Consider the following 24,957-nt stretch of genomic DNA (forward strand, 5'->3'; position numbering starts at 1 on the left):
ACAGTTCATGAGTTCGAGCCGCCTCACTGCTATCAGCACAGAGTCTGCTTCAGTTCTTCTGTTCCCCTCTTTCTGCCCCTCCCCCACTCATGCTATCTCAAAGATGAAAAAACATTAAAAATATATATACATATATATTTATATACCCAATATTCTAAAAAGGATTTGAGCAATCTCATATGTATTTAAATTAGCCCTACCCACCCCCACCCCTGCCTTTTCTCCACTGCTCAGATTCTCAGGAATCTGAGAAAAAAATTACCAGGTCACAGCAAAGAAGCCATCCTTCCTCTGCCCCTCCCCCCACTACTATGGGTTTGAAGGGAAAGGTTTGCAATGCTCGTGCTAAGAAGCCTGAGAGTATGTTAGGCTCCAAGGGAATAAACAAGGAAATTACAACAGAGTAAATTAGATACAGCTACTTAAATTCAACCAAAAGACAGCACTTGCTTATTAAGATCTGGACATGTAAGCCTCAGAAATTTTATCTTGGCCTGATTTGGAGAATTAATAAAACTATTTTAGTTCACTCTTTTTCTTCATCTAGCTATAACTATCCACAAACTGAGCCCACCCAGGGTGGTATTTCAAGAGGACCTAATCCTCCAATTTTAATCTCAGTAGGAGGCCTTGAGAATTTAATCACAGGAGTCCAGAATCCAACAGCACCTAAGAATTAGCTCTTTGAGTTTTCATAAAAAGAAATTCCTGGGACACAGGCGGAAACCAGACTTACTGAGCCTGGCATCTACTCCTCCTCACAAAGCTAGATGACCTACTGATAACCCTTCTCATAGGCGGAGCAAGTCCTTTCTCCCAGGACAGACCTGGCTCCCTCTGCTTCTACCTTTATAAGGCAAGCTAGAGTCTGTCCTCATGGTTTAAAAAAATTATCAGGAATTATAAACTGATACAGCTGGAAAATTCCATAGAAGAAAAGACAAAGTCTAATTCTATATTCTTCTGCTTTTGAAGATTAAAAAAACATCAAATATAATGATTATGGCAAGAAAAACACAAGGTCCCACTAGACTCCTGGAGAGGTGCCATTTATTGAGCAGAGAAATGCATATAAAGTTAAAAAAAAACAGGAGAAGCCAAGAACCTCATAAGGAAAGGGATATGGAGGGTCCATAGGGGATGGTCTTGGAGAGAAGGGAAGTTGAAGTCATCAAGATGGGGAGGCCATGGAAGAGGAGATTTGGGGAAGAGGAAGAAAATGCCTGGCACCTAGACAGAAAACATAGAAAAAGAATAAATAGGAAAAGTGGCTTCTATGTAGTTTTGTATATCTATTTGTGATGTTAGTATATTTGTAAGAGAAATGAATGAAACTGCAAGTTGCTGATGGGTGAATAGAGGCTTTGCTGGGGCATCTGGTCACATTGGGTTATAGATCCCTTTTTTACTGAATACTTAAAAAAGTAACAATGGGGGGGCACCTGGGTGGCTCAGTCAGTTGAGTGTTGGACTCTTGATTTCAGCTCAGGTCATGGTCTTGCAGTTTGTGGGTTCGAGCCACACATCTGGCTCTGTAGCTGACAACATGGAACCTGGGATTCCTCTCTTTCCTCCTCTCTCTCTCTGCCCATCCCTGCTCTTGTGCACATGTGCTCTCTCTCAAAATAAATAAATGAAACTTAAAAAAAGTCAAAATGGATCAATTTTTCTCTCAAAATTCAGTGTCTTGGACTTCTCTGAGCACAAGAAGCCATTTAATGAACCTTCTTTTCTATTTTGATGGCCGATTTTGTTCTTTTGGTGCAGTGGGAGGTGGGGAATAGGGGATATGAGAAAAGAAAGTTGTGTTTCTCCTTCAACTAGCTTTTCTATGATGATCTGAGTCTGACAATACTTTCTTTTTTTTTTTTTAATGTTTATTTATTTTTGAGAGAGACAGACAGAGTGTGAGTGGGGGAGGGGTAGAGAGAGAGGGAGACACAGAATCCCAAGCAGGCTCCAGGCTCTGAGCTGTCAGCACAGAGGCAGACTTGGGGCTTGAATCTATGTACCACGAGATTATGACCTGAGCTGAAGTCAAACGCTTAACTGACTCAGCCACCCAGGCGCCCCTATTAATTTTGAGAGAGGGAGAGAGACAGAGAGAGGGAGAGAGACAGAGTGTGAGTGGGGTGAGGGTAGAGGGAAAAGGAGACAAAGAATCTGAAGAAGGCTCCAGGCCCAACGCAGGACTCGAACTTACGAACCATGAGATCATGACCTGATCGGAAACAAGAGTCAGACATTTAATTGACTGAACCACCCAGGTACCCCTCCTTTCATAAAACTATACACACATGTAATTAATCTGTACAACTAAATCCATATTTTCTGCTAAGCATTTTCAGGTTGTTATGAAATGAAAACTTTATACGATCTATAGGGTGCCTGGGTGGCTTAGTTGGTTAAGCATTCAACTATTGATTTTGGCTCAGGTCATGATCTCACAGTAGTGAGTTCAAGCCCTGCATTGGGCTTCACGCTGGGTGTGAAGCCTACTTAAAAATAAAAAGAGGAGAGAGTTAACTAAAGTTAAGAGGTTTAGAAACTTATCCAAAATTCATGAGCAAAATTTGGAGACAATGTTTTTGACTCCTAGATTGGAGTTTTTTCCATCACACCTGTGTGTTCCTCAAAGTGCAGACCACAGACAGCTACATCAGTGTCAACAGGGAGCCTATTAGAAATCTAGAACCTCAAGTCCTATGCCCGACCTCCTGAATCAGAATCTGCATTTTAACAAGATCCCCAGGTGAGTCATATGCCTACTTCAGTTTGGAAAGCTGGCCTTTCCCCATATCACTTACTCTAACTGGGGGCATTCATTTCTAGCTATAGCATTCTGTGGATATAAAATAGCTGAGAAAAGTTCTGTATGAAATTTGAAAAATTTATGTCGTTAAGACACCATATGGGATTAAAAAGTAAGCTACAAAGCAGTGTGTATGGAATAATTCCATTTTAAAATGAATTTTATATAAATAGGCATGTATATCCATACAGAAAATAAAGACTAGAAGGATTTAGAAGAAAATGTTCTCTCTGGTGATGGGATTATGGACAATTTTGTCTGTTACTTTTTGAGTTTTCTTGAGAAAACACCTATTCATTTTTGAAAGTTAGGTTTTCTTGATGATCTTCACTGAATCTGGTCACCCAAGTGGTAAGAAAAGTAATATACAGGAAACCATGAATTGGCATAACAGAGACTGGAATGTCACTGCTGAAATTTTCTGGGGTAGACACCAGGGCTCACACAATCATACATCAGGCGTTCCATTCCCTGCCAAGAAGGGGCTCCTTCTTCCAGCCCCCACCGATCAGCCCTGTGTGGGTTTATAAGCACCAGCTCTTCTCCCCAACAGCGTGCATAATCAGGCATCTCGTTAGCCATAACTCATCTACACAGAGGGCCTGAAACATTCTGGGCACTTTAACAACAACAACAAATATTATACACAGAGAGAGGTAATATTTTATAAATAGAGACAAAATCCCCCAATAAACAGAAAAGAAACAGAACACAAACCACCCACATTGTTCAGCCATAGCACTCTAGACTCTAGATTGACTGATATCTTGTGTTTGTGGGAAGTGGGGAAGGTAGAAAGCATAAACAACAAAGACACCAGACGAAGTTCAGACCCTTAAGCAAAGATGTAGTTCTGCTTCTGACCAGCTGTTCAAGTTTGGGTGAGTACCTTAACTGCTCTTTTCCTCTATTTCATCCCATTGTCAGCTTCCCAATCCTTGGCTTTGTGAATTTCATGAGTGCTTTAAATGCATTAGTTTCCCCATTGGGCTAGTCTAGGGAAAAACACGTCTGTGTGTCTTATCTACTCTCAGTTCTCTACTGCAACACTGTCATTTGTGACACCAGATGCGTGAATTTTTCACACATCAAGCAATTCTGCAACACTAGCTAGGTGTCTCACGATTCGAGATAGCATCAGATCCCACAGGTTAAGGACCCAATCCAACAAGGAAGCCCTCCCCACCATCAGATGCCATTTGTAAGTCCTAGTTTGTCACTTCTACTCATTTAACTTATTTATTTGGGGGGCAAGTGGTGGGGAAGGACAGAGGGAAAGAGAGAGAGGCTCTGAAGCAGGCTCCTGGCTCACCATGGAGCCCCTCTCGAGGCTTAATCCCATGACCCTAGGATCATGACCTGAGTCGAAATCAAGAGCTTAACCGATCGAGCCACCCAGGAGTCCCTGTCACTTCTACTTCTGATTGACTTGCTATAAGTTGGTGGCTCCTACTATTTCCTCCTCGGCTTCCATTAATTTACTAGAGACGCTCACAGGACTCAGGAACACATTTACTTACTAGATTACTAGTTTAGTATAAAAGGATGTAACTCAGGAAAATTATTATACAAGTATAATAGAATATAGCTCTATCAGCCAGATGGAAGAGTCCCGTAGGGCCAAGTCTGTGGAAGAGATACAGGGCTTCCACACCCTCTCTGGGCAAAGCCCCTCTTCAAAACCTCCATGTGCTCCTCTACTTGGAAGTACATCAAATCTTGCTGGTGAGGAGTTTTTCTGAAATGTTCATCTCCTCTACTACCCCTCTGATTTACTTGTCCTTTCTGGCCAGCCCATCCTGAGCCTACATGAGGACCTCACCCTAAGTCACTCCATTGGCATAAACTTAGGTGTGATTGAAAGGCCTTGTAACCAATAACGGAAGATTCACTTTGGAAATTACAAGGGTTTAAGGAGCTTTGTGCTAGGAAACCAGGACAAGGACCACAATGAATTTCTTTTTTTCCCACAGCTAGTTACCCAACATTTGACCCCCTAGATCAAATCTAGGTCCTTCTCCGAGCTAGACTGTGCCTTGCGATGCTTATGTCTGTTTCCCTCTCTCTTGCTGTTCTCTTTTGCTGTTCTTTCTATCTTTGGTTGTTCGCAATCTGTTCAGTTGGCCCTCAGTTCTTCTTCAGGAGGAAGTGTTCTATAAATAGGTATAATTTGGTGTGTTCTGTGGAGCAGGTGAGTTCAGGGTCTTCCTATATCACCATCTTGGACAAGAAACCCCAAAATGCTCATGCCTTTGAAATGTATTGTCCAGACCCCCTTGCCCACTGGATTCTGTTGGGTTCGGCAGGTGGGAAGCAACAAGAAACTAGACAGCAAGAGGAGACACAGGTAGAGGTGAGGGTATTTACTCTCTCACTCGTACTGGCTTCTGAATAGATACCTATGTTGCCTCAAATAAACCTCAAAAGTGTACATGATGCCATCTTTACTGTGCAATGCCGAAGCCTGGAAAACATTGAGATTTGGGGAGGGTTTTGTGCTAATTATTAAGAATCAGTTTTGCTTATTTACCTTATTCCCAAACATTGAGCATACAAACCTCAGAATTTTAGGATAGGGAGCAATTTGGGGATATGATTCAGCAGCCTAGTAGCTCCCAGATTGTGGGTGACAAGCCCCTGGTATTCACGGAACTGTGGAAGAAAACACCAAATGTGTGCAGTTGAATGTAGTGTTGTCTGCAGATGGAATGAATCACGTACCGCATACAAAAACTCCGTTATTTTCCAAGTATATGTAGATTGAATCACAACAAAATACAAAACCTTATAAAGGCATGACTGAATACACAGGGGCTTGTATATCATCACATATTGAAAACTTTCTCAATATAACTCAAAGTATAGGTGCTTTCATGGAGGACCATTCTTTTAATATCAAAATTTTGGTAAGAACTCGTCTTGGTTCATTTTCAATGAATTCTCTCTCTCTCTCCTTTCTTTTTGAAATGCGTGTCAAACTGAGGGTTTTTTCCTCCTGTTTACTGCCTGAATTCTCTCTTTTTATTGTTTTGGTTTATCACTTTGAGTAAATTTTTTCCTTAGATCCATTCAACAAAATGAATTGAATTCCTCATATATATTCAGCTTTGACATAAACATTTGGATTCTTTCAAAAGGTGATAGGACAAATACCATCTAATGGAACTCTGTTCTAATGAGGAAGGCACTCATTTACACGAATTATTACCCGTATATGTGTTGAAATTACATTTGTGACAAATGCTGTGGCTGAAAGTCATAGGGTCAGAGTGTGGATATATCAAAAGATGTGGTCCAGTCTAAAGTGTTGGGGAAATCCTCCCCAAAGAAAAGGGATTTAGGTTGAGCCTTGTTAATACTCCTGAAGACAACCTTGCTACACCTTGCTCTTGAATAAGTCAGTGAACACCACTCAGGACTTCACCACCAAGTCTACCTTTTATCTGGCATGATGGAAAATTTTCAGACACTCTCCAAGGTCTTACACCCAGGCAGGAAAGAACTATAAAATGAACACCTTAAAACGATCAGTATATTACTTTGCACTCTTGTTTGCAAATGAGCATTCTACTTCTTGCCATGCATATATTTTTGCAGATGTTCATTTTAAGGCCCCTCATGTTTGATTGTAAGGGAGGACAGCTGAGTAGTTCTTACTATTGTGATTTGTAACGTTCTTCTTTACTATTGGAAGATTAACCTGGAGCACCTGGTATTTGTCCTATCACTATTTGAAGGAATTTTTGTAAGAACTCATCATGGCTCATTTTCAGTGAATTCACTCTTTTTCTTTAAAAAGAATTTTTTTTAACATTTATTCATTTTTGCAAGACAGAGATAGAGCATGAGTGGGTGAGGGGCAGAGAGAGAGAGGGAGACACAGAATGTGAAACCGGCTCCAGGCCCTGAGCTGTCAGCTCAGAGCCCGATGCGGGGCTCAAACCCTCAGACCGCGAGATCATGACCTGAGCTGAAATTGGACGTTAATCAACTAAGCCACCCAGGCACCCCTCTTTTTTTTTTTTTTTTTTTTTATGTGTGTCAAACTGAGGGTTTTTTCCTCCTTTTTACTGCCTGAATTCACTCTTTTTATTGTTTCGGTTTATCATTTTGAGTCAATTTTTTCTAGCATATGCTATAGATATTGTGATTTTATGAGGTCATCACAGACTAGGAGGAGGGGAGCTCTTATTCTATTACATACAAATTATCAAGGCTATGAGATTTGAACTTAACTCACTTTGCACCGTACTGGGAACAATTCTTGAAATCCTCTGTTACGGGAAAGGAACACTTTATGCGTATTGAATAAGATAAATCAATATTAGCAAGGACCTTGACAATATCATAATGAACCTGAGAGAATGCAATCACAGAAAGAGTAGGGAATTGATGAGAGAAGACTGAGCTGGGGGGCCGGGGATGGGGCGGAAATCTGGTAATTGTTGAGATAGCATTTTTTAATAAAGCACAGTATGAGAATGGAGTGTTCAGGGTGGAACACTGAGGGAGACATGTGAAGGGGAGGAAACATTCTTCCTCTACCTTTCAAGGTCTTCCAGATGAATTATGGATTAAATTTACATTAGATACATTAACAGGAGAAAAAAAACAAAGTTTTATTACGTGTCATCAGATGCCCAATAATGGCATGAGAGCCAAAGAAATGACGAGGCAGGCAGTTTTTACACTTTTTAGACAAAGAGACAATACATTTGTGAGGAATTAACAAGGCAAAAAAAAAAAACAAACCTTAATTTTGGGAGCTTCAGTTAGTAAGGAATTCTAAACAGAAGTTGGGCTGGGGTAGTAAATTAGTACAAGTAACAAAGGTGGTTTATATAGCCTTCTCTGCTCTAAATTTCCCATTTTGGGGGATAAGATTGCCTCTTTACCTCCCAAGACTGGTTGAGGATGTTTCACATGGGAGATTTGTTTTCTGCTTTCAGCAGGACAGAGGAGGGTCAGAGTGTTTTTCTTGCAGTCTGTCTTGTAAGTAACCTTTATTTAAAATAGTATTCCCCCCCCAAAATAAGTAAAAATAAAAATAAAATAATATCCCAAAGTGGCCCATCTTGGGCTGGCCTGCCTTTGGCCTTTATACCTGTTTCATTCTCAACCGGAATGGTTCTCAGCTACCTGCCATGCCGGTATAGGGGTTCTGGTACCAATTCCAATATGGGGAGGGGTTTTTTTCCCTACACCACCACACAAAGCTCTAGACACAGGCTGGGTATTCTCTGTGGTAGAGGTGGAGCTCCTCCCTAAGGAGTGTGGTGGAGGCCTCCTCAGAACAAAGGAAGGCAACATGGCCCTATTGGTTCCTATACACATATGCACAGTTTTGACCTGACTCTGTAACTTGGACTGTGTCCAATCAGATTATGTGTCACCATATATGGGAGACAAAGAAGTAGAAATTGCCTAAAAGGCTACACCCCACTGCACTCAGGGCTCAGTTTTTTGGGTCAGAACCCACTGAGCCCGCGCTGGCACGACAAATAAAGTTGCTTCCTAGACAGAGAAAGCCTCGATGTCCCTTTTCTCTGTGCGAGAATCCTGCTATACTAACAATTCACCTCAATTCTGGCACCATCTATCTAGAGAGAGCTTCTCATCCTACAGACGAAGAGCTCAGTCCTACGAAAGCACCCTCACACACATGCTTGAGATGCCAGTTGCAAGCCCCAGCCTGACACCTATGCTTCTGACCCACTGGCTATAGGTTCAAGATCCCACAGCTCTCTTCCTGGGTTTGGTTAATTTGCTATAGCAGCTCACAGAATTCAAAAGTCCCACTTACCCACTAGATCACTGGTTTATTATGAAAGGATATTAACGCAGAAACAGCCAGATGGAAGAGATGTATAAGGGGATGGATGGGGAAAAAGCATGGAGCTTCCGTGCTCTCTTGAATGTGGCTTGCTCTGTGTATTTCCACGCGGTCACCAACCCAGAAACTCCACACCCTGTCCTTCTGGGTTTTTATGGAGGTTTCATTACACAGGTATGATTGATTATATCCCTGGCCGTTGGCAATTGAGCTCAATCTCCAGATCCTCTCTCATTCCTGGAGGTCAGAGAATAGGACTACAAGTTCCAACCCCAAATCACAAGCGTGGCTCCACCAGCAACCAGCCCCCACCCTTAGGCTCTTTCCAAGAGTTGTCTCATTAACATAACAAAAGATGCATTGCTCTCAGCATTTAGGAAATTCCAAAGGTGTGGGGAGCTGTGAGCCGGGAACCGTGGAGGAAGAACAAATGTATATTTTTCTTATAAATCACAACATCCCAGCTGGGAAGTATTTTAGATATTTGGTCGAAGATATTAAGGACTAATAATTTTGATCTCCCCCTTAACTCTAAGGAGCACAGTGTCTAGCCTCTGCTCTTTCAGAGTGCCCGTCGTCCTTCTTTTAATTCCTCAAATCACACCACACGAAACACGAAAATACTCAGTGCATTTCCATGTCAAACAATGAAGCCCCAGCTTCTTCACTTATGAAATTAGGATAATACTAATACTGACTCTGTACAATTGCTAGGAAGTATAAGGGAGGCTCTACATGGAACAGACTGAGCACGATGGCATTCACAGGGCAAAGATGAAAAGCTACTCATTATCAGCACTGCTATGGTGACACTTAGAAAAAAGGCCATCTTCTCACTATGCTACAGTGTGGGACATATAAAAGGTGCTCAAAATTTGTGCAATGAATAAAAACATTTTCAAAACTCTAGAATACTCAAGGTTTAGAATTCAGAATCACGAGGGATCTCCTTTACGTTTTTGTTTGGCTTGTTGTTTCTTACTGCTCACACCAAAAATCCAGTTCAAGAACATAACTTGACTATGAAACTGAGGAAAAGGGGAAAATTCCTGATTTTATTCTAAACAACAACAGAAAGAATGTGTTTCTACTTAGGGGGAAAAAAATACCTTGACCACCAGCTTCTAAACACTGACTTCCTGAAATAAAGTGGAAAAATCCAAATCTAAATAATAATCTACAGCTTCTCCAAGAACCCGAGCTCAGGTCCATATCAAGGAATCCTCCAGGAGGGAGCAGTTTGCATCCACCAATGAAACTGGCTTCCCTCTGCAAACCCCCTTTTATAGGCAGAATTCCTTTTCCATTTCCTTGGGGTTTTATTTCACTTTGTGGGCTGCTTGCAAATTTCTGGTTTGGGAGAGGAATGGGGAGAGATGGGGCAGAATGCAGGATGGGTTCCTCCAAATGTCAGGCAGAGTAGTGCCAGGACAGCTGGGCCTGAAACCCTGTACCCAAGGAGGGGCACCTCCTGGAAGGAGGTGAGCACAGTTTCATCTGGTTTCTCTTAATGCTCGCAGCAAAGGGCCTGAGTTACTGCATACTTTCTCGATGTCTTACATAAAATCAGATTATTAACTGCAGAGACAGTCCACTGTTCTGTCCTTCTGGCTAGCGTTTTGTGTCACCATAGCAACATCCATAAACAGAGAAGTAAATTAACCTCTAAAGAAGTCTGCTGACTTTATACTGTCCAAATGGCTCTTATGTTCCCTACTCAAACACACACACACAGTTGTTGTGATTGTTGTTATCTCTGTGCACTATTTGACCCAATAACAACAAGGCCTAGGAACACAGCTTGGTTCTTGTCACTCTTTTCTTTAAAAAAAAAAAAAAAACAACCTTCAGTTACTTCCCATTGCCTACAGAATGACGTCTGATTCTTTTGCCTGGTGTTCAAAGTTCTTGATCTTTTTCAATGCCACATCTCCACCATTATTTATCAACAGGCCCCTTAAGTTGTTCATGGAGTTAGAGGTCCAATTTCTTTATCAGACTTTTTCTTGCCTGACCTTGGTATTTCTTTAAAAAAAAATTTTTTTTAATGTTTTTATTTATTTTTGAGACAGAGAGAGACAGAGCATGAGCAGGGGAGGGGCAGAGAGAGAGGGAGACACAGAATCTGAAGCAGGCTCCAGGCTCTGAGCTGTCAGCACAGAACCCAATGTCGGGCTCAAACTCACACGCTGTGAGATCATGATCTGAGCCGAAGTCGGACGCTTAACTGACTGAGCCACCCAGGCGCCCCATGACCTTGGTATTTCTGTCCATGTTCCCAGCGATCATCTGAGCACAACCAAGATAGCGTTCAAGTCCACCCCCAAAACTGAATCCCAGACTTTCCCTCCTCTCTGTTTCTACTGCTACCAGCCAGGACTAAGCTATACCCAAGTCCATCCTGGGTGTCCCAACAAGAGTCTCTGGACTGGGTGTGGTGCTTCTACTCCTGTCCCACACGCTCTGTTTATGACACGGCAATCAGAATGATCTTTTAAAAATATAAATCACATTAGTTCATTCCCTGGCTTGAAACTCTCCTGTGATTTTTCAAGCATATGGATTTGGTCCAAAGGCTTCGCGCTGCCTGCTGGGTCCTGCGTGACCTGGCCTGTGCTCATCCATCTGACTTCATTTTATACCATTCTATGCCTTGGCCCTTACTCTCCTGAATCCCTGACCTTATTTCCATTTCGTAAACATGCTAAACTCTTCCTGCTTCTGGCCTTTGCGTTTTCCCTTACTCTGGAAGTTTCCTCTGATTGTTTTGGAGCTGATGCCTTCATCATTTAGGTCTCAGCTTTAATGTTTTCTTCTTAGAGAATTTCTTGACCACCCCTGTCTGCAGTTACCCCATGCTATCTCAGCACCCTAACCCAATTGTCCTGGTTTGTTTTCTTGACTGCATTTAACAGACTCCGATGGTATCTTGCTTATCTAATTGATAACTCACTGTCCGTGTCTCTCCATTAGAGTGTGAGTTGAGGAGGGACTATTTCTGTTTGCTTGCTACAGACTCCCTAGCACCTAGTAAAGTGTCAAATAAAAGGCTGTCAATGAATATATTTTGGGGGATGCCTGGGCGGCTCAGTTGGTTAAACATCCAACTTCAGCTCAAGCTATGACCTCACAGTTCGTAAATTTGAGCCCTACATCAGGTTCTGTGCTGACAACGCCGAGCCTGCTTGGGATTCTCTCTATGCCTGTCATTCTGTCCCTCCCCAACTTGTGCTCTCTTTCAAAATAAATGAATAAACTTAGAAAAGTAAAATAAATTTATTAATACACACACATATAGAATGAATAAACATCATTTTTCAGGAACTGTTCATATGCACCCTTTATTCATGAGGCCTTTATTACCCATTACTAGAAACTTCCTCCCCCTCCCACACATCTCCTACACAGCACTGATAATTTCTTTTCATTTATATGTGTGATTTGCATAGCTGCTATATCTATTAAACTCTAGGTTCTTAAGGATCAGCTGGTTCATTTTCCTAACTTGCCAAACATATCCTTCTGTATCAGAGGTGCTTGATGAAAGAATTAAGTGTTTTGCTTCCTACGGCTGCAGTGAACCTCAGACATAGGCCTGGACCTACGGCTGGCCCTCTGGTAGATGTTGAGGCAGACATTATTTATTTCTTGGTTACTAATTTTAGCAGACACTTTCAGTGGCTTGCATCCCGTTCTTCGGCCCGCATCTGACGTGTGAGCTGTTAAGCACATGAGCATAGGTCTTTGAAAGCTGAAGCATTATAGCCAATGTCTCCCGGTGGGTACCACATGTAAAATTTTCTTCAAAGTCTAGCAGGCAAGCAACGCCACACACACAAGCACCCTTTGGAGCTGCCAGGGACCGTCTCCCTTCCAGCTAGAGGTAATCCTCAGACAGTAGAGACAGAAATTAGGAGTAGGTGCCTCATTTTCCTTTTGTTCGGAGGGGTCATTTTGGGAAACATTCCAGAAAGTTTTCAGATGTCCTGACAGAACTGAACTTCTATCAATAATGGCAGTAGCCTCCATAATACACGTTTTTACTAGATTTTTATCCTTTTCTATGTCAATTGCCCCTTTTCCCTCACTCCTTCTTCCTGAAATCACGTTCTAAAAAACTTTTTTTAACATTTATTTATTTTTGAGAGAGAGAGAAAGAGACAGAGTGACAGCTGGGGAGGGGCAGAGAGACAGAGAGAGAGACGACAGAATCCAAAGCAGGCTCTGATGCTAGGCTCAAACTCATGGACCGCAAGATCATGACCTGAGCCAAAGTCGGCCACTTAACTGACTGAGCCACCCAGGTGCCCCTGAAATCATCTTCTAAATAAGCTGTTGGTACGTTCTTGTCACAGGCGCTGCTTCGGAGGAACCCAAAATAAAACATTTTCTTTTAAGAACTTAGTTTGCTTTCAATAAATGGTGTCACTAAACCTGGATATCCACACGCAAAAAAATGAAGTTGGATCATTACCTTATACCATATACAAAAATCAATTCAAAATGGATCAAAGACCTAAACGTAAGAGCTACAACCATAAAACTCTTAAAACAGGCAAAACTCTTCATGACATTGTTTCTGGCAATGATTTCTTGGATGTGACACTAAAAGCACAAGCAATGAAAGAAAAAAAAATAAATTGGAGTATATTAAAATTTAAAACTTACTTTTTTATTGTTTTAATTACAGTATAGTTAACATGCTGTGTTATATTAGTTTCAAGTGTACAATATGGTGATTTGAGAATTCTATACATTACCCAGTGCTCATCATGATCAATATAAGCTTAATCTCCTTCGCTTGTTTTCACCCACCCCCCACCCACCTCCCCTCTGGTAACAGTTTGTTCTCTATAGCTAAGAGTCTATTTTTTTTGTCTCTTTTTATCTTTGTTCATTTGTTTTCTTGAATTCCACACATGAGTGAAATCATATGTTATTTGCCTTTCTCTGACTTATTTTGCTTAGCATTATACTCTCTAGTTCCATCCATGTTGTTGCAAATATCAAGATCCCATTCTTTTTTAAGGCTGAGTAATATTCCATTGAATATATATATATATATATATATATATATATATATATATATATACCACATCTTTATCCATTCATCTATTGATGGTCACTGGGTGCTCCCGTAACTATTGTAAATAATGCTGCAATAAACACAGGGGTGCATATGTATTTTTCAGTTAGTGTTTTCATATTCTTTGGATGAATACCAGTAGCAGAATTACTGGATCATATAGCACTTGTCAGGGAGCCCACTGCTGTGCTTGAATGCATGACCCTGAGATCAAGACCTGAGCTGAGATCAAGACTCGGATGCTTAACTGACTGAGCCACCAGGTGACCCACAACTCTATTTTTAATTTCAAAATTTAAAACTTCTGTGTGTTAAAGGACTCTATCAACAGAGTAAAAAGGCAATCTATGGAATGGGAGAAAATATTTGCAAACCATATGTCAGATAAGGTGTTAATATCCAGAATATAAAGAATTCCTACAACTCAACAACAAAAACCAAACAGCACAATTCAAAATGGGTGAAGGAAAAAACATACAAACAAACAAACAAAAAATGAATATGGGTAAGGGACTTAAATAGACGTTTCTCCAAAGAAGATATAGAGATGACCAAGAAGACCATGAAAACATCATTAATCATTAGGGAAATGCAGATCAAAACCATAAAGCGATATTCTTTCATACCTGTTAGGATGGCTATTATGAAAAAAAAAGTAATAACTCTTAGTAGATATGTAGAGAAATTGGAACCCTTTTGCGTTGTTAGTGGGAATGTAAAATGGTACAGCCTCCCTGAAAAACAGTATGGCAGTTCCTCAGAAAACTAAACATAGAATTATCATATACTCCAGCAATTCCATTTCTGGGTATCTACACCAAAGAATTAAAAGCAGGATCTCAAACAGATATTTGAATACCCATATTCATAGCAGCACTATTCACAGTAGCCAAAAGATGGAAGCAACTCAAATATCTCTTGACAGATGAATGGATAAACAAAACGTGGTCTCACACACAAGAGAGTAGTATCCAACCTTAAAAAGGAGAAAAAGTCTGATACATGCCATAACATGAATGAACCTTGAAGACAGCATGCTAAGTGAAATAAGCCAGTCACAAGAGAACAAACATTGTATGATTCCACTTACATCATGTACCTAAAATAGTCAAATTCACAGAGAAAAAGTCGGATGGTCGTTGCAGGGATGAGAGGGGGGGCAGGGGAATGGGGACCTATTGTTCAATGAGTACAGAGAGTCAGTTTTGGAAGATAAAGAAAGTTCTGAGGATGAATGGTCATGACGGTTGTAAGACCAGATTAGTGAATGTGTTAATGGTACTAAACTCTGCAGTTAAAAATGGTTAAGTGGTAAAAACAAAACAAACCCTCCTTTGCTGCAAATCTATAGTAACAGAGAGTGGGTTAGCGGTTTCCTGAGACTGGAGGGCATTGGGGAAAATGGGGAGTAAATGCTAATGGGTGAAACATGTCTTTCTGGGGTTGATGAAAATGTTCTAACATTTTTTGTGGTGACAGTTGTACTACTCTGAGAAATACTAAAAACCTTAGAAGTGTATACTCTAAATTGGTGGTTTATATGGTATATGAATTATACCTCAGTAGGTGGTTATATTTAAAAAAGAAAAACAAAAGCAAAAAAGAAACTTCCTTTGCCATTTTGACAATCCTTTTACTTAGGCGACTGATCAATAATATTGACTCTGCATGCCATTCCTTCTTGTATCCCAAAATTCAAATTCCTTTCTTCTTCTGCATCAAAATTATCCTCTGCTCCATATTTCTCAATTTTCTATCTAAAAAACCCCCCTAATATGATACATATCTGTTTTTTAAAAAGGTCTAATGAGTACCTATGAATAAATACATTTGATAAACAGCTGCTGATTGAAATGTTCCAAAGATTAAATAATTGTGGAGAGTCCAGGAAACCCGGCAGACCAAGGCGGATAGATTTAGATAGGTGTCACAGCAAGGCTACTAAAAGCTGCTCATTTTTAAAAAGCAGGGAGGGGGAGAGCCTGGGTGGCTCAGTCGGTTAAGCATCTGACTTCAGCTCAGGTCATGATCTCACGGTTCATGAGTGTGAGCCCCACATCCGTCTCTGTGCTAACAGTGCAGAGCCAGCTTGGGATTCTCTCTCTTTCTCCCTCTCACTCTACTCCTCTCCCACTCATGCTTTCTCTCTTTCTCAGAATAAAGAAACTAAAAAAAAAAAAAAAAAGCTGCTCATAATCTCTCATCTTTTTGCTGCCAAAAGGAATAGAAACTATCAGTCACAGAGCTAAACTTTCACTTTCCAGAAAAGAAAAAGAGAAAATGGAGCAGAATTTCCCAGCAGACTGAGCCACTGGACTCAGTATCACAGCAGTGTTTCAGATTGGTTTTGGTACCTCAAAAGAAAAAAATCCAGGGATTCGTTGAAAAGCTCGAGATTAGGAAGGGCAACCTGGGTTCTAGCGGAGCTTTGTTCCATGTCAAAGAGAAACAAAGCTAGACACTGGTGGAAGGGGTGTGGACAGCTTTTAATTATGATAGCCTATTGTAGTAGGAATGTCCAGCATGACCTGAACTCAATTTTGATTTGTACAGGAGTGACTGGGTGTTTTAAAAGGAGAATGAGAGAACAGGGAGGGGGGTGAGCAGTGGCTCAGCAGAGTCAGGGAAGTGAAAAATCACAAAAACAAGGAAGGGAGAGTTGGTCCATGTGAAATCCATCTGCTTTGGTAAGCAGCACTTAGGGAAGTTAGGCTCCTCCTCTGCCACAGAGGCTGGGGGACAGGGGTACGGTCTTCAGGTGCTGACTGGAACACATTAAATTCTTTTGTCAACCTTGAGTTTTCTCAGACAGGCACTTTAAGGGGGCTGGGGTCATCCTAGGGATGCAGTCTTGAAGCTGTTGAAACTATGTTAGTGTTTTGTTCAAGTCTTTATAGACTTAGGTTGAGGTCCAGTCCCAATGAAAACTCAGAGGAGTATGACTAGGGTTTAGTGAGGGAGAGGATTATTATCATCTATCACTTACCAGGTGTGAGGTTCTGGGTGATTCACTTAGTATCTCTGACCCCTAGTTTCTAAGATCAAAATCAAATTCTTCCAAGCCCAGTACCTTTACCAATATTCCACCTCTGTCAAAGATACCTATTGTATTGAAAGGCAAGGGACTTGGGTTTGAGTCTCATTTCAGTACTTACTAAGTATGGGACCTTGAACAAGTCAGGTTGTAGCAGAGCCTTTTGCAATGACAACACATGATCTTTACAAAGTTTGGAATGTAGAAGTCCTGCCTCATTATATTTCCTTGACTATTTCAAAGGTGGATATAATCCTAAGTGGGACTTTCACTATTTTGACTGGTAAAATGAAACAAAAAATGTTTAGTGGCATAAGAAAGCAGTCATTTATTTATTTTAAGTTTATTCATTTTTTGAGAGAGAAGGAGAAAAGATGGGGAAGGGGCAGAGAGATGGGGAGAGAGAGAGAATCCCAAGCAGACTCCACACTGCCAGCGCAGAGCCCAACACAGGGCTTGAACTCAAGAAATACGAGATCATGACCTCAGCCGAAATCAAGAGTCAGACACTTACCCGACTGAGCTACCCAGGCACCCTGGTAAAATGAAAATTTCAAAAGAACCCAAATGTCCTTCAGTAGAAGACTGGTTAAGTAAACATCACATTCATACAATGGAATCCTAAGCCAAAATGTTAAAATAGATCTTTACAATAGAATAAAGACCAAGAATCATAAAGTGGAAAAAATCAAATTATAGAACAGGATTGTTATTAGACCTCATTTTCATTTCTACTAGATAAAGCACACAAATAGGTAGTATATGAACATGAACATGTACATGTTTATAAAAGCTTGGTAGAGTACACACCACACACTAATATTCCTTGACTGTGTTGCTGTTAGGTGTGTGCATGTGGGTGTTGGGAGGAAGCGTTCATGTCAACAAGATGATAATCCATTAGCTGAGGATATCACTTTTCCCCTTGTAGAACAGGTAGTTTGTACGAGCCTACTGTGCTAAGCATTTTACATTCATAAATTCATGTAATCATCCAGATAATCAGAGAAGTCAATGATATTATCATTATCATTATTATTATTATTACCATTACTATTACTATTTCTGTTTTACCAATAAAAAAGTAAGACACAGAAATGTTAAGTAACTTGCTCAGCTAATTACTTTTCAAATACAAATGAAAAATACTTACCAGCAGAGTAATCTCTAATTCCAAGATGGTTGTTGTCTCTTCATCACAAAGATACTACGCATAGATTTTCCCATTTTTTATTTAACATGGCAAAATATCTTCCACTTAGGAGTATATATGGTTAAAGAAATATTTGTCTGTGTTATATTGATATCATCAGCAATATTTGTTCTTATCAATATGTAATTAAAAATCTTCAAACTGTCCCTTTGTGGGGTGCTTGGCTGATTCCATTGGTAAAGCATGCAGTTTTTGATCTGGGCGTCATGAGTTTAAGCCCCATGTTGGGCATAGAGTTTATTTAAAAAATAAATCTTCACACTTGCTGGGGTGAGCACTGGGTGTTATACATAGGGGATGAATCACTGGAATCTACTCCTGAAATCATGATTGCACTACATGCTAGCTAACTTGGATATAAATTAAAAAATAAATGAAAAAAAATAAGTCTATCCCTTTATTTTCCCTACCTCTATAAATAGGCCAACTATCAAATGAGGGGCAAAATCACAGTACCCAAAGGTAAAAAACCTGTCACACCCTGTTTGTGTCTACTTACTGACCCTGCCTCTGATAATCTAAGGAAGAGTGAACGTCTGTAGATAAATCCCTGTAGTTAGATCCATAAAGCAGAGAACTCACTGCCTGAGAGTAAACATGGGAATGAAAAAGATGGAAAGGTTTTCAACCAGTTAAAGACAGAAAGAGTAATTTAATTGGAACACAATTTGCTAGTTTTCCAGCATGTTCTAAATAAAAATAGTTTTGGAAGATGATGGGAAAATGTCAATTCTGGACTACAGCGACCTACTTTCTTGGCAAAGAGCATGGAGGTGGGGTTAAGCAATGGAGAAGAAAGTGGGAGGTGGGGAATCAAGCAAAACACCCCCCACCCCCACCCCGAACACACACACACACAGACGCAGTGTTTAGCTATTATATGAAATGAACAAGGAAGTCCACATTCTTGCCCAGAATTGCTTACTGGTGACTGCTGCCTCTTTGAAATTCCCATTTCCCCCATCTGTGAAGTCACATCCTTCCTATTTTATTTCCCACAGGAAACAATTGCCAAGTATGGATTCTTTGTTGAGGCTTTGAACATGAAGGATTTATAAATAAAAGACATGATCAAGGCAAAGAAATACCCTGGGACCGGTGATGCAGGTAAACTATTTCTCTCCCCTCCTTTCCTTTCTCTGATTCATATGAACCTTGGCCTCTTGCTTCTCCTCCTTTCCTGGTCCCATTGCATCTGAAGCCACTCAAAACCCATTTCATAGGCTCAGTCCCTACTTTGTGTTTAATTGGACATGCTTACAAACATGTCAAAATGACAGAAACTGTTTTTGTTAGATTCACTTTGGTGTAGAAGGGGTGGGAGAAGTGGCTCAATTCATAACAAGAGAGGACAGAGTTCCACACTTGTCAGGGGCAGACACTGCTCACCTGTCACCAGACCCATCAACTCTTCCTCCTGGGCTCACAGCCACAATGCATGTCTCAGACTGCCCAGCAGTCAGAGGCAGTTCATACAAATCTCCTGGCTCTTGTCCTCCATATGCTCATTCTTCCCAAGCTGATGTGAAAAAGGACAGAAATCTGAGAAGCTATGTGTTGAAGGAAGCAGAGCCATGGAAAGGAAGGAGTGGAGGCCCCTGCATCACCCTGTGGAGGAGAGACGCTCACCTTTCCAGAACACCTATTATGGGTTTGATAGGGGAAAGAAATAAACTCTTGTAAGTGAGCCATTATGCATTTTGAGGTTGGTTTGTTGCAGCAGTATTTTCACCTAACAGATACAAGTTTTCTTTCGCCAGAAGAGAGACTGGAATGAAGAGGCCATGGCTCAGAGTTTTATCAGGTTATTAGAAAAGGTTACAGTGCAAACCTCCATGATCATCCATTTTGGTTGAGAAAGAAGTGACTCCAAGATAACGACTGAAGGCCCAAGAAATCAGATCAAAAGAACAAAAGAACTCCAGAGTTCTTTTTAAAAAATGTTTTTAAATGTTTATTTTTGAGAGAGAGAGAAAGACAGACTGTAAGCAGGGGAGGGGCAGGGAGCGAGGGAGACACAGAATCTGAAGCAGGCTCCAGGCTCTGAGCTGTCAGCACAGAGCCCGATGTGGGTCTTGAACTTGTGAACCATAAGATCATGACCTGAGCTGAAGTTGGATGCTTAACCAACTGAGCCACCCGGGTGCCCCAAGACCTAAAGAGTTCTGCATAACAGAGCAAGAAGGTTTTTAAAAGTTTTCTAGGGCAATCCATGAGTGGTCAAGAGGCTCTAAAATGCACGTTTTGGGGTTGAATTTCTACTTTGGAGAGATGAAAGGAAATATTAAAGAGACAATGAAATGGAAAAACAAAGCAGTATCAGTGAGAGGACCCTCTAAGAAACTGGCCAGTGGCAAATTGTTCAGTAGTCTGGCTGGCAGGAGGATTTTAAGAACATGAAAGCCTTACATTTTATATCATTTGCTTTGTTGTGATGTGACATAACTGTCTTCGACGAATGTCATGCATTTCCTTGTATTGGGATATTTTAAGGAAATCGAGGAAAATATGTTGCAGGTCACATCCAGCCTTCCAGAGAATAGGGCAGATAGATAAGAGTGGCAATAATTGCATATCAAAAGTCAGCAGCGTGAGAAAAAAATGAATAGGAGAAAAATGTAAGCCTCCTGGAATTCTTGGGGATAATGGTGGGATGCTGGATTTTCTACTATGTGTGGATATGTAGTGATGTAAACTATTTTTACACACTGGCTCTGAGGTTGGACTGTTTATGACTTATACCAGTTGTGTGTGACTTTGGACAAGTGAGTGTATTTCTCTGGGCCTCATTGCTGAACCCTGTAAAAAGAGGATAATACCAGAACCTCTCTCCTAGTGGTGTTATGAGGGTTAAATTAATTAAATGATGTTAAGATAAATGAATATAGTATCTGGACTGTCATAAACCTTCAACAGATTTTATCTTATGTACTTATCATTATTATGACTCTTCCATGTGGAAGATAATGTGGCAAAGTCAGGAACCTGTGAAGACTAAGCTTTTAGAACATGTATTTTATGAGATGATTTATGATGAGGTGACATTTATATGCAACAATGATAAGTGAATGTAAAATTAGCTGAGAGGGCAAAAACGTCTGCCTAAAGAAACATTATTAAAATGAGGTTATTTCCTGCCAACATGGCTAAAATTAAAAGGATTAATCATTCTCGAATTGAAACTGGAATTCTTATATACTGCCAGTAGGACCAAAAGTGGGTGCAGCCACTTTGGAAAACTGTTTAGCATTATCCATTAATATTGAACACACGCAAACCTACGGCCCAGCAGTTTCATTCCTAGATGTATGCTCAACAGAAATGTAAGTATTGGCTCATGAAAAAGTCTTTAGAAGGATATTTATCCCACCATCATTCTTGATGTCTTCAAACTGGATACAAGTCCAATGTCCACCAACAGAACAGATAAACTCACACCATGGAATACCACACAGCAATAATAATAACAAGTGAAATCATGCCACATACAAAAATATAAGCAAATCTTACCAAATTCAGGCTGAGGGAAAAAAGCCTGACACAAAGGATTAGATACCACAGGGTTTGTTTATATGCAATGAATTTATAGAATTACAGATATATAATATCTGGTATACCAGATATTATGTGATATGGTATGATATGGTATAATATATGGTATACCAGATATATGGTATATAATGGTGCTATGTGACAGGGTAGCCAGAATCTTGGAAAGGCAGGAATAGTGATGTTCTAGCTTTTTACCTGGGAAGTGGTCGCACAGGTCTGCTTACTTTGCCATAATTCTGCAAATTGTACACTTAGGATTTGTGCCCTGTTATACTTCAGGAAGAAGTTCTTTTAAAAGAAGACCCTTGATGGTGAAGGTTGGATTCAGTGTTAGTCCTGATTAGATCCAAGATGGTACTTGTCCTCTGTTCCCAGGATCACAAACTTTCAGTCTCCATCATTGTTCAGCGATGAAACTAAAGCTGGAGATGTAAGCCCCAGAATTGCAACATGGGGCTCCCAGCTGCCTCTGACGAGAGTCACGTGATGAGAAACCTACAAAAATTGTCTCAGGAAATAACGTAAAGTTGCCTCCTAAGAAGTCTATGGGATGCTCTTCTGCTTGAGATAACAAACATAATGTGTTGTTTGCAAGAGACAATAATAATAATTTGCGGCTTGTAGTAGTCACAGGATGTAGAACTTCCTTTGTGTGCTGGACACGACCCTGATAATACAGTCTGCCAGGAATGTTTTATGTTCCAGGCTCCTGCAGCAGAACGATCACGTCACTACAATCACTCTGAAACTAGACAGGGAGTTGCCACAAGGGACACGATGATCAAGAAAGGACTTACGGCTGACCTAGTCCCTAATCAACCACTATGATCTAAGACCCTGAGACCTTTACCCTGAGTTTTCACTTTTTAAAAAACCCCTGCTTGTAAGCCCTCAGGGAGTTTGGGATTTTGAACTTTAGCTCCCCTTTCTCCTGGGTGCTGCCACACTAATAAACAGCCTATCTTTCTTCCCTGTAAAAGTTGGATATTAGTTTTTATTGGCTTGCTGCACATTGTGTGGATGAACTCTTGTTTGGTTTGGTTACAAACCATAGGAAAGACTCGAGACTTACCACGAAGTCACCTAAAACCAAGGAACTAAAAGAACTCAGCAAGCAAACCACATTCTGGTCAGTTACACACAAGTTAATAATTCCGTTCAAAACTGCTTCCAAACTTAGAAAAATGAAGAAAGACCTTCTATTTCCACTAAACTATTTGTCTTAGCATTTCCATTGCTCGCACAGCAGGAATTTTTTTTCTTTTTAAAAACGAAATTAGCCAATTTATTTATTTATTTATTTATTTATTTATTTATTTATTTATTTTAAATCTCAGCTATTCTTTAATTTTATTATTATTATTATTATTATTATTATTATTATTATTATTATTATTTGAGACAGAGAGCTTAAGTGGAGGAGGGGCAGAGAGAGAGGGAGACAGAAGATCTGAAGCAGGCTCTGCTCTGACAGCAGCGAGCCCGATGCAGGGCTCAAAGTCATGAGCCATGAGATAATGATCTGAGCTGAAGTCGGATGCTCAACTGACTGAGTCACCCAGGTGTCCCCAAAATTAGCTATTTTAGATTCAGTGTTGCAATTCATTTTACTAGGATTCTTGCAAAAAATATAGTCATCTGTGAGTCTTTCTGTAGAAAAGATTCAAGTTCAGTCACCCAGCCATTTCTACATTTGGTGATGCCCTTTTGCCCCCCAAAATAATTCACCATAAATTTAATAGTCAGAATTCCCAGCAATAGAAAACCTAATCTTCATCCCTATTTACACTTGCGGTTCCTTATTTTGTGTTTGTTTCTTTCATTTGTGTCTCACTCTTGAGACTTTAGGCTTCATATTCCAAGTCAACATGTTGTCAACACTTTTAGGGAAGCTGCAATAAATAAAATCTTATGTGGGTCCTTGATACATCAAGTATATAAAAGCAAAGCTATGGTGCAAGCTTGCCTTCACGTAATCTCTGTATAGTTCTAAGGGTCCTCACAGAAGAATATGAAAAGCGTGTGACCACCTAGATAAGTATTTATGTAACTCTGTGTCCTGGGTAGAACTACTCATATATTCAGCTAGCAGGAAAGTTTCTGGATCCTTTGGCAGACCTGCAAATAAGCAAAAGCAAGGAACAGTGGAACTGGACCACTGTGAAACCACCATCAGCATCCTCAGTAGTTCTTCCAACACTTCTTTTGTGTGGTCTCTCCCTTCACATCCTTCAGCAATTTATTCAGGACTGTGAAGCTGTCAAGTAGAATAGTAGAAATAGATCCTATTTATTGAGCAGTTACTCTGTGCTTGTGCTGTTCTTTTTTTTTTTTTTTTTACATTTTATTTATTTTTGAAAGAGAGAGAGACAGAGAGAGAGAGACAGAGAGACAGAGAGACAGAGTACAAGTGGGGGAGAGGCAGAAAGAGAGGGAGACACAGAATCCAAACCAGGCTCCAGGCTCTGAGCTGTCAGCACAGAGCCTGGTGTAAGGCTCGAACTCACAAACTGTGAGATCATGACCTGAGCTAAAGTCGGTTGCTCAACTGACTGAGCCACCCAGGCACCCCCTGTGCTTGTGCTGTTCTAAGGACTTTATGGACATTATTTTATGCAATCCTACTTACTACCATTTTGTAGCTGAAGAAAGTAGAGGGAGGGGAGAAGAGATTAAAAACTGGACACAAATCAAACATTTGCTAAATTGGGGTTTGAATACAAATCATTGGTTCACTTATTGATTCAACAAATCTGGGTTGTTTTTCTTTTGTTTGTTTCGTCTTGTTTTGTTGTTTTGAGCACCTACCTTTTTAGATCTGCCTCCTCTTTATACCTAAACAACCTTAATACACCACTGACAAATAAGTGCCTTGTGTCAATCTATCTTGGCAAGATACTTCACTGTACCTCTATATTCATTCATTCTTTTTTTTTTTTTTTTTTTTTTGCTTATCACTAGGAAGAAGTCTTACCTTACTATTAAAAAATACTACTAATATTTATGAGAGACACACTCAATGTGAGTCATAGAAAGATATGTTTACCTTGTATGCCCTGAATCCTGATTCCACTCTTGAGAAGGTCTATAAAGGAGCTAGTACCATTCTCCCAGGATAGAGCAGAAATGATAATCACCCTGACCATGGCCTTGACTATTAAACTTGATGAAGCAGAGACTGCGCACTGGATAGAACATGTAAGAGAAGTTAAACACATTGGACTCCCAGACATCCATCTGTGGTTCACTCTATGGGAGTGGAAGAGTGATTCAGAGAGAAGCAACAAGACTGTTTTCCATCCGTCTTATTATCTACATTCCATGTGTGCTTATCATCAGCTTATTGTCCAGATGTTTCTTTTCTGATCTCAGACTGTACTTACATTCCTGTTCAGGGTGCCCTTTATTCTGAAAGTCTCCAAGGCCT

The 24,957-nt window shown here is 40.4% G+C and overlaps 1 long non-coding RNA gene across 1 annotated transcript in view; it reads left to right on the forward strand.

The window, feature by feature from the left end:
* The first annotated feature begins 3,636 nt into the window (after positions 1 to 3,636).
* Positions 3,637 to 24,957, forward strand: part of LOC121016053 (uncharacterized) — a 35,188-nt gene continuing 13,867 nt past the window's right edge. Inside the window, exons 1-2 of the long non-coding RNA XR_005784083.1 lie at positions 3,637 to 3,693; positions 18,980 to 19,085. This is a non-coding gene — a long non-coding RNA (uncharacterized LOC121016053). The remainder of the gene's footprint in view (positions 3,694 to 18,979; positions 19,086 to 24,957) is intronic.

The sequence above is a fragment of the Herpailurus yagouaroundi genome, unplaced genomic scaffold, assembly GCF_014898765.1.
Source record: "Herpailurus yagouaroundi ecotype Mexico unplaced genomic scaffold, PumYag 29, whole genome shotgun sequence".
Taxonomy (NCBI): domain Eukaryota; kingdom Metazoa; phylum Chordata; class Mammalia; order Carnivora; family Felidae; genus Herpailurus; species Herpailurus yagouaroundi.